Genomic DNA, 11,328 nt, shown 5'->3' on the forward strand with positions numbered 1-11,328 from the left:
TCCAGCTCAACACAACAAGCATGGCTCTCGATCATCCACCGAGAACCAGAGGGAACATTTAAAGTGCTTCCCAGTAAAACTCGTCTAAATCATCGCTCCCCTGGAAGGTCGGACAAAGACGGATTTCCCAAATTCACTTAAAACCCTCTGACGAAATGCCTTTGTTGGCTTCGAAAAGCGGAAAAAAAAGGGACAAAACGGTGACACAAAAAAACGAGAAGAGCACCGAGACATGCCTCTGCCAAACAGGATTCAAGGAAATTAGAGTTGTAAATCACGAGCAGTGACAACCATCAGAAAGCTCAGAGTAAAGTGTGTGTGTGTGTGTGTTGAAGTGTACATCCTCCATCTCCTCTTTATTTAATAGTGTGTGTGTGTGTTTTTTGTCATTTTCCTTTCTATAAAGAATGTTTTCGACCTTCCCGTTTGCTAACTGTGAAAGGTCTGGATGTTGATATCATGTTTTAACAAGTTACAATGCTTTTTAAGATGATAGTATGCCGGCGATGTGTTCACAGACAGTTCTGCTGCCACCCAGTGGCCAAAAAACGTATTCAAAGTTGCAGTTAGCGATTCTCATACAGTACATTTTTTGTCAATATCAGCCATTATGTCCTCATGATTCTGGCTCTATTAATTCACTTGGTGCCATGTAAAGAGGGGTGGTAGCAAAGGAGTGCTGATGGGAAGGGGTGTCATTGTTTGTGTGTTGAGAATGGCAAACTCCAACAAAGATTTTGTCAACCTGGACGCTATTGTTCTATGTTTTTATGTGTTCAATGGCCATAGACTGGGCTGCAATGTAACCCTATGGGGCAAATGTGCCTCATCAATTTGGTCCGTTATGAGCTGATGGGCTCAGATTAATATTCTAAGTGTCTGACAACATTATGGACAGGATCATTACAGAGATAGACCTTTAAAACCTCTTTTATGTCTTTTCCACCAAGGCAGTTCTGGTGCTGGTTCAGAGTCAGTGCCATATATTGAACAGGTTCTTTGCTTTTCCACACAAATAAAACGTGGTTCTGGGCCAAGAACACGGGTTCCAACTCATGTAGTCCGCCATTAGTGTTGATTGTCATGACGCGTTGCTATGACAACGGGGGTGCTTGCAGTGACGTTGTGGCGTAGCCCTGCTCTCTGGCTCTCAGGCTGTGGAAAATCAAGCTGGTTCTTAGATAACTGGCAAGTAGAACCAGCACCGAACTGGCAACAGCACCAGAACCAGAACCAGCACCTTGTTAACCCTGGTGGAAAAGACATATTTAAGATCTTTCTGTTTAACCAGAAACTAGCGCTAAACCCACCAGACTCCATTTTTTTTTAAAAACAGCACTTTCAGCGTGTATAGAGCTTTTACATGTAAATTGGCAAACTAGGTGTTCTCTGTAGAAATCATTTCCATAATGTCAGATTATTAATTTGAGCCTGTCAGTTGCAAAACAAGCAATTTTGGAACTACACGCTGTACAACTGTCCCATTAACTTCTATTGTAGCTTGTTTCACCGCTGCCGACTGCAAGATCTCTCTTAATACTGGACTAATGTCAAAGATTGTGGTTCCCATCAGTCACTTAGAAACAAAAACACAGGTTGAAAAAACAGTAGTTACCCTTTTTATTCAAGCTTTAGGTATGAGAGCAAACAGAAAGATTTGTTTGGCTGTAACTTTGACTTGAGTCCAAAATATCACGTTGTCACTTATTTGACGTATTATACAGGATATAGTGAGACGAACATGGGTTGTGCAAAGTGAATAAAAACACCCAAGGGTGCAGTAAATACCAATTTGGTAAAACCTCATAATGTCTGTTTTTTTTTGTTGGGCCTGTCAGTTGTTGATTCTGTGTCTCTTAAAGGGCCGTTACGCGACACTACTGCATACTGCAGTCGGTTACACTGCATCATCTTGTGTCAGTGTGTGATGGCACACACCGCGCCCTGTAAACAGCAGCCCCCCCCCCCCCCCCCCCCCCCCCCCCCCCCCCCCCCCGCTCCCGCACATGCTCAGTAAAGCCCTGAAATCACGCACAACATCTGCCGCCATCTATCAGCCAAAGATTAAGAGCCGCCGGAGGAGGATTTACTTGTCGCTAATCTTAGCGGGAGAGGGCGGAGATCCACTTCACGCCAACACACACTCACACACCGAGTTGATTGGGTCTAAACGCCGGCACACACCACTCCTTTGTAGCTGTGTGTGTAAGTGTTTGTTGGGTTGTTATCACCCGACACAACAGTGAAGTGCTGCTGCCTAATGGGGATTTAAATGAACAATGCAAGTGGAGCAGAGAAGTAGAGATACAGGTGATTAGCACTGTTGGCACAACTTGGTTTAATAAAGCTCAATAAGGACTTGGGGATGTGTGTGTGTGTGTGTGTGTGTGTGTGTGTGTTTGTGTGTGTGTGTGTGTGTGTGTGTGTGAGAGAAACCAATCAAGTCTCCACTGATGATTGGCTGCGGGTGTAATCCCCTTAATGATGATTACCAACATGACAATAATACACAAGCAATTAAGGATTGGACAGTCAGCACCTTGGGCTCTGACACAGAATTAGGAAAAAGAAAAGAAAAGGACTATGGTTACCTGGTCCTCAGGTCTCTGCAGGATAAGTCCAGACAGCTAGCTAGACTATCTGTCCAATCTGAGGACTATGGTTACCTGGTCCTCAGGTCTCTGCCGGGTAAATCCAGACAGCTAGCTAGACTATCTGTCCAATCTGAGGACTATGGTTACCTGGTCCTCAGATCTCTGCAGATCTCTGCAGATCTCCGCAGATCTCTGCGGAGGCAACGTTGCTCTGTCCGGAGCCTAGGGCCCCCCAAGAGGATTTTGATTGGTTAAAAGAAATGCCAATGAACCAGAGAATGGTACAGTCAGGTTCAGGAAAGTATTGTGGTTAGGGGTACGTTTCAGGGACAAGGGGGACAAGAATGGGAAAGTCTTGGGTTGAGTTGTACTGCACCAACGTCACCAATATAAATACAACCTTCTTTGTAGCTGGGAAATGAAGAGATTCTAACTGTGTGTGGTAATATTAGAGCAGACAAAGAAATCCCTTGACAGCTTCCAAAACGTCTACATCATGACACAAAAAAGAGTGAAGCGGGTTTTTTTAGGCCTGCTTTAACACATCAGAGGTGTCACTAAGCACACTGGAGCACAAAGCACAGCGGCAAGAAACCTGGATTCATGTACAACTCGGGAAAATGACTCTGTTACAAGTAAAAGTATGTGAGGATCATCAGGGAAATGTACAATCAAATGCAGAAAAATCCTCTCATTTAGACCCTGGAAACCATCACAGCATTTGTGTTTAATGGCTTAATTATTTCAGCTTAATACATGTGTGTTGGCTGCAAAAAAAAAAGAAATTGGGAAAGTAGCTACGGCTTAATGTATTGGAGTCAAAAGTCCAGTATTTGTCTCCGAAATGTAGCAGAGTAGAAGTAGAAAGTGGCATAAAAAGAAAACACTCAAGTAAAAGCATTTAATTTCATTACGGAGCAATATTTACATATGATGCACCAAACTATATTTCTGCACCCTAACCCTAACCCTACCCCCTAAACCTTAACCCTAACCCTACCCCTATGTTCTACCCTAACCTAACCCCTACCCCCTAACCCTAACCCTAATGTGCATACAAACCCTTTCTCTCTCTCTCTCTCTCTCTTTTTTTCTGCACTACTTACATATTTTTTATATTTCATGTTGACACCGTAAAGGTGTTGCTTCAATCACGTTGCACAGGTACTGCGTTTGTGTATAATGACACTAAAGGCTTTCTATTCTATTCTAAAGTACAGGTACAGAAGAGGTTGGAGTGACAAAAAGCTCTTATAGCTCTATAGAGAGCATAAACGCATCCGATAGACATCTAGGAAGAGGCCAATGCACTCATCTTTTTAAGAAAAATATGCACACAATGCCTGAAATGCGTCTGGCACGTTCTGAAAATGCATGTTTTTTTTCTGTGATGGACTGAGTGAACACTGCTGTAAAGTGGGGTGACCTTGCTGCATGGCTGCACCTGTTGATGTGCTCGCACCTGGAGTTTGAAATTGTTTCAACCCCCCCTTCAGCCCCCCCCCCCCTCCCCCCATGTGCCTGTAACTTCCTGAAGAAGGCCGGACGTGGCAGTTGCCTTGACCCTTGTGTCGTCTTCCCGCCGAAAATTGAAGAAAAAAAAAACACTTTTGTTGTTAACTTTTTGTCCTTTATTCAAAACCTTTTGACGCTTTTTTCAATGTTTGTCAGTTTTTTGGGACGTTTTGAACACAACGTAACAGTAACTTATTAACTTTAGTTTTACATTATTTTGGGAATTTATGGTCAATAAACCTAATCTTTAGGAAATTATACCTAATGTTTGAGTGAGAAAAGCAGAAATTAGGAATTATTGAGACTAAAATTAAAGGAATGGATGTTGATGATAATCACAGACTGGAATATGTCAACTTTTACTCAATACTATTTCAAAAACACTTCCATTTGTTTTACAATGCTATAAAATTGAATAAGACGCCCCAAAATTAATGAAAGTAGAGATTTGTACTTGGCAAAGAGCGTTGGGTGGAATCAATCATGTTATTTTGGGGAATTAAAAAGAACATTGATATAGGACAACATGAGGACAACATGGGGACAACATGAGGACAAATGAGGACAACATGAGGACAACATGAAGACAACATGAGGACAACATGAGGGCAAGATGAGGACAACATGAGGGCAAGATGAGGGCAACATGAGGACAACATGAAGACAACATGGGGACAAGATGAGGACAACATGAGGACAAATGAGGACAACATGAGGACAACATGAAGACAACATGGGGACAACATGAGGGCAAGATGAGGACAAGATGAGGACAAGATGAGGGCAACATGAGGACAACATGAAGACAACATGGGGACTACATGAGGGCCACATGAGGACAGCATGAGGACAACATGAGGACAACATGAAGACAACATGAGAACAACATGAGGGTTAAAGGCATTTTCTATATATTTTTCGTAAAAGATGAGTGCCTTGGCTTCTTCCTTGTTGTATATTAAAGTACAAGTACCTCATACGTGGACCGAAGTGCAGTACTTGAGTCAGGGATGCACCGGATCCAGGATTTGGCCGAATAGTGGGCTTTTTAACGTGGGTTTGGGTCTCCTGAACCTTTACAATCTTTTCCCACCGAACCAAACCCTACCCTGACTCTTGTTTGGCAGTACTTTCGGTCCAAATTATGCGATTCAAGTCGGGCTACATGTTAAGTTTGCAATGCCGATGTGTCTCGTGGTGGCGAGGACCCTTGAAAACACACAACATCGCCCCGGTTACAACATTTGCGTATGAAACATCTGAAAGAATACAAATCCCAGCACAGGACATTGTTGACTTCATTAATGTGTTACTGTGATAATGGACTGAGGATGGGAGGAGGATTAAGGATTCAGATTCAGCAGAATCTTAACCAGTGGATTCGGTATTTGGCCGAACCCCAAAAATCAGAAAAATCTGAAACATCTGAAAGAATACGAGTTGTGCATGAATGGATCAATAGACAGCAGCCAAAATATATACTGCAACGTCAGGTACAGCAAAGGAAGGACTGTCCCAGCACAGGACATTGTTACTGTGGTAATGGACTGAGGATTCTGTGTTCAGATGCAGCAGAACCTGTGGATTTGGGATTTGGCCAACCCCAAAAATCTGGATACATTGCATCCCTAATTTGAGTAATTGTACTTTTTTAAAGATTATTTTTGGAGGATTTTTCCCTTTTATTGTTGGGACAGTGGACAGACAGGAAAGGGGGATGACACACAGCGAAGGGCCACAGGTCGGATTCGAACCCGGGCCACCGCAAAGGACTCAGCCAACATGGTGCCAATGCTCTTCGAATACGAGTTGAGCATGAAGGGATCTACTGACAGCAGTAAAAATACAGCAAAGGACGGACGGTCCCAGCAAAGGACGTTGTTGACTTCCTTAATGTAGTACTTAGTGTTAATGTATGTGTTCAGATTCAGGCAGAACCAGTAGATTTGGTATTTGGCCGAACCCCAAAAATAGGATACATTACATTGCATCCCTAATTTGAGTAATTGTACTTAGATAGGGAAGGGGGAGACAGATTGGGGGATGACACACAGCAAAGGACTCAGCCAACATGGTGCCAACGCTCTTCCTGGGGTGGGGGGGGGGGCTAGAGGACACCCTAATTGTACTTTGCACCTGAGCCCATTTCTGCTGTGTTATGTATTTTATCATTATGTTTTATTCATTCATATGATTGACATTCCTCCACTGGTTTCATCCTCACTAGACCACAATGCAATGCAGGGGGATGAGATAATTTATGGCTCCTGGCAAACCTTATTTTGTTAGATTCCTTGCGATAAATGTTATTTCCCAGGATTAATAAATAAAACATTTGCAGCTCCAAGGCTTCTTCCATTAATTACCTCAATAATTAATGCCCAACAAGAGGAGTAATCACTTGGTGGTTGATATTGTCATTATGCTACGAGATTATGGATGCAATATGGGATCCACCTAAGCTTGAAAATACAGTATATATGCGGAAATTAGTAATTGTGTATTATGTCCTATAAGGGAATTTGCTTTATTTGACTTAAAATGACCAGTAGTTTAAGGTTGGTAGTCCGTAGTAGCATAGCTGTTAGCTATGGTAGTTGTTTTCATTTAGCATTGCAAAATAACAATTGTATTGTATCATGGTCCGAGGTTTCTGTCTGTTTAAATAAAGTTTTTCCTTGGCGCTGTTGGATCCAACGTTGTAACGTAACAAAGTACAAATTTGCGATGGTACTTAAGTAGACTTAAGTACTCGTTACTACAAAATGAAATCAGAAGAAATGTGTTACGCTGGAAAAAAGCAGGTTTGGAGAATCGTTTGCTCCTAGAGTGCCAAGATGATGCTCCCTCCAGTCCAAAAATACAAAATACACAGGCCAAAACAAAAGAAGAAGAAGAGAAGGAAGCATAATGACTAATAGTGTCATGGAAAGACCTGCTGCAGGCTCTGCCGCCATGGTAACAGACGATGGCCGCCCCGACAACAGAGGCGATGAAGACAACGTTACAGAATTTAAGTTTTACTTTTACTTCTAATACTTAAGTACAGTAAACATCAGATACTTGAAGACTTTTACTCGAGGAATATTCCAAAAGGGGACTTTAATTTCTACCAAAGTCATTTTATGGTGAGATACTTGTACTTTTACTCAAGTATTGCTTTCAAGTACTTTACACAAGACTGGTCAGGTACTCTGAAATAAGTCTTTGTAATTTAATTGACTTGCAATTGATTTAATGTTATCCAAACTTTACAGAGTTGTTAGAGAAGTTATTATAGAAATATAAAAGAAATTCAGGTACATTTCATATAAGTCTATTTCTAATTCTAATTTGTCAAAATGGTTTCAATAATAATGGCAGTCTAACACACAGACACACACACACACACACACACACACACACACACACACACACACACACACACACACACACATCTGGATTTGTCCATTGGGCAATCAGAGGACACTGTTTTAAAAGACTTATGAACAAAGTAGGAACTAAAATAAGATTTTGAAAAGTGAGTCCCCATTGGTGTTGGACGATTTATGACGTTGTGTCATCGAAAAAGCATTAAAGGTCCCATGTTCTGCTGTAACTCAGGATCATACTTACTTTACGTACTTTGTATTTTACTAGAAGATGTTTCCATGCTTTAATGTTAAAAAAAAAAACTTTTGTCTTATACTGTCCGTCTGAATATTCATGTATTTACCCTAAAATGCTCAGTTTTAGCGCCTGTCACTTTAAGATCCCAAAAAAGCCAAGTCTGCTCTGATTGGCTCTGGGCTCTCAGTGCCTCTGCATAGTCATTTCAGCCGGGGAGGGACTGTAACGGCACTGTAGCGTCACTTTCTACCTATTTATAGTACAGTTGGGATATTTCTGAATACCGGCTGCCTCTGCGGATTCTCTGATAAATTCTCTGAATTTATATAGAACATTAACCTGCTTTTTTAATTCAAAATGACTTGAAAATCTCACTTTTTACAATATGGGAACATTTAAGAGTTGGTTCCCCCAAATAAAAAAACTAATTTTCTCTTACGCTAAGGAATAGCAAATTTTTTAAGATACCTATCGCTGATATTTCCATTGTTCTATACATCATTGCCTTTTGCAGTTTTCAGGGACTATTTCTTTGATGAAAGTGAAAAAAAGCAAGTAAGACATGATGTTACATGTTGTCAAGGAAGTGCATTATCAAAATAAATAACATTTACTGTATTCACATCACTGTATTGGAGCAAAGGGAAGAGACAAATAACTCAGAGACTCAAAAACTGATACCTGGAAGCCAGAACTCTGGGCTTACCAGCGCTACCTAAGAGCAATTGCGTATGTAATTTTGGGGGGAATTTGACCCTTTAAATCCATGACATCACCTCCCAACTTCCACATCTGCTTATTCCCAGTGTCTCAGGACCCCTGAGTCATAGCTGCCCTCTCAACCGCCTGACTCAACGTTCCCTTAACTAAAAAGGAAAGGAATTCAGACCCGGTAGGAACCAGACCACAGACGTTTACTTAACTCTTTGTGACTCCACTATGACACCTACAACACTTGGTGGGTTGCCAGGCAACTTGCATTTCGGCTCAGAAACCAGAAGCATGAGTCAGAAACGAAGTGGAATCATGCTCATACCAAAGGGACATTTATAGGCTGAAGAAAGTCTCCTTTTCAATGCTAAAAATTGACATTTTCTTTGAGGTTAGAGGCATTTTATTGGTAGTGAAACTCCACAGTACTTGATTACTGCCTTTAAATATTTTTTTTTTTGCAGAGCTATTATTGAATTAGCAAGTAAAAGCCCAAGGCTTTGATGGATGGCAGGACGTCAACATGTGATGACTGTTTATAGTACACCCCTCCCCTGGGGTATACACACACACACACACACACACACTGACGCACACAGAGATATACACAATCTGACTGAGTGGAAATGGACCTGCGGTGAAATGCGGTCAACCATGGGCCGATTCAGTCTGAAGGTGGCCAAGCGTGGAAAAGACCCAATCACATGAGAAATGCTGACTAGGGCACCGGGGCAGACGCTGCAAAAGGAAAACCACGGGACCCAGACACTGCAGGGAGTGTGTGTGTGTTGAATGGGGGGGGGGGGGCATGAGGATGGTTAGATGAGAGACTTCTGCCTGGATACAGAGCGGCGAGATCAGAATGAACTCACAGGACCTCCTCTCGAACTGCGCGAGTCGTTTTTACCTCTTCTTCTTAATGCCAGCAATTGATTTTTAATTCATAATGATTTTCATAATTCAAAGAGACACTCCACGCCTGCTCCCGACACTCCACCCGGCAATAAAGAAGTGTGAATGGAAGCCAACAAGAATGTGCTGGGTTTAGAAGGGGAAGGTATCTGATCCCTGAGGCTTGACGGCAAGCTGACAAGTCGAGCTGCCAGCCGAAAACCATCGCAGGCGAGGCAAGGCCAGGCAGTTCCCAGAAGGCATGCTGGGAGAAGAAAATAAGAGACCATGCACGGCAGCAACAAAGCTACTCCACTCTCAACAAACGACGGAGTCATATTTGTCATGTAAGCCAGGGTCTAATGCATAAAACATCTAAAGTTGGAGAATCGCTCAGAGTGGATGAGGGGTCGTCATTAATGCATGGGCTTCTTCGTGGGGGATATTAAGAAGTAATATTGACGACTTGTGGGGGGGTTGACTGGGTTTACGAAGTGAACCTCATAGGCACAAATTCCCACATTGACTTCAATATGCTGTACATATTAAAGGTTGTTTTCCTGCTTAATGATTGGATAAATTCCTACAATCTGGATCCAAGTCAATGTGTCAATTCATGAGTCGATGCATGAGTGAAAATAGCTTTTGGGTTGCCAGGTTGGGTCTTATTGAAATGAAGGATTGTTTGGTCTATATAAGACTTTACTGACAATTACAACTCCTATTTAGGTTAATAGTGTAATTACAGTAATTACGATGGGAGCTAAGCAGATAGTAAGGTGACAGGTTGGGGGTGTCGGATTGGTTAACCCGGGACGTGAAGACGTGAAGTAATGTCTGGTTTAAACCCAGACCACATCTTTTTCTAAACTTAACTGGATAGTTTTTACGCCTAAACATAATCCAAGTGCAACTGTTTTGCAACGCTAACCACAACTTTTCCCTGGTTTAGAGAATAAAGAATTTAGGAATAAACAAAAACATCTATCCTTGTATGGTTGGAAGGACTTGTTGAGTCTTCCAACCAGGGGCGGGTCTAGAGGTGGGGTCCAGGGTAGCATTTGCCCCCCTTGAAATATATATGTATAGACCTGCTCTATCTGTAAATTATAGAGCCGTCTAGACCTGTTCTATCTGTAAATTATAGAGCGGTCTTGACCTGCTCTATCTGTAGATTATAGAGTGGTCTAGACCTGCTCTATCTGTAAATTATAGAGTGGTCTAGACCTGCTCTATCTATAAATTATAGAGAGGTCTAGACCTGCTCTATCTGTAAATTGTAGAGTGGTCTAGACCTGCTCTATCTGTAAATTATAGAGAGGTCTAGACCTGTAAATTATAGAGTGGTCTAGACCTGCTCTATCTGTAAATTATAAAGAGGTCTAGACCTGTAAATTATAGAGCGGTCTAGACCTGCTCTATCTGTAAATTATAGAGAGGTCTAGACCTGCTCTATCTGTAAATTATAGAGCGGTCTAGACCTGTAAATTATAGAGTGGAGCATGGAACAGTCAGGTAATGATTGACAGGTCTCCACTGCATGAAATATCCTTATCTTTGAATAAGGGGGGTTAATTATATCCTCATTATCTTTAATAATCCATTTTCACGCTCTGTCTGCAGTCATTTCACTTAAATAGCCGATATTTAATTGTGGGATGAGATGTCCTAATTCTTATATATTCAACAACAGGTCAGCTTCAGTCGTCAGCTGTTTGTCACACTGAGAATATTAGTGAATACATTCAGTGCTAAAACCTTTCCGTGCATTTAGAAAAAGACTTTTTTTTCCTAAAGTTTGCCGTGAGGCGTAAAGCCAGAGGGAATCTTAGATATATTTATACAGCTGCTAATGCATTTACATTACACTCCAGCCTCTCGCCTATAAGCCTTTTGCATCTAGAAAAGTTTAACAGTAACTGGCAATCTCGGAGAAGCCTTCAGCCATCCGCTGTGAGAATCACCAACCCACAGTAAAGAGGATCAAACCAGCCGGGGGGATGGGGGG

General features: G+C 41.8%; 1 long non-coding RNA gene across 1 annotated transcript in view; it reads left to right on the forward strand.

Moving 5' to 3' along the window:
- LOC117940014 overlaps nt 1-10,833 on the forward strand; it is a 33,640-nt gene extending 22,807 nt beyond the window's left edge. The window contains exon 3 of the long non-coding RNA XR_004655694.1: nt 10,822-10,833. This is a non-coding gene — a long non-coding RNA (uncharacterized LOC117940014). The remainder of the gene's footprint in view (nt 1-10,821) is intronic.
- The last annotated feature ends 495 nt before the right edge of the window (nt 10,834-11,328 follow it).

This window comes from Etheostoma cragini, unplaced genomic scaffold (assembly GCF_013103735.1).
Source record: "Etheostoma cragini isolate CJK2018 unplaced genomic scaffold, CSU_Ecrag_1.0 ScbMSFa_1523, whole genome shotgun sequence".
Lineage (NCBI taxonomy): Eukaryota > Metazoa > Chordata > Actinopteri > Perciformes > Percidae > Etheostoma > Etheostoma cragini.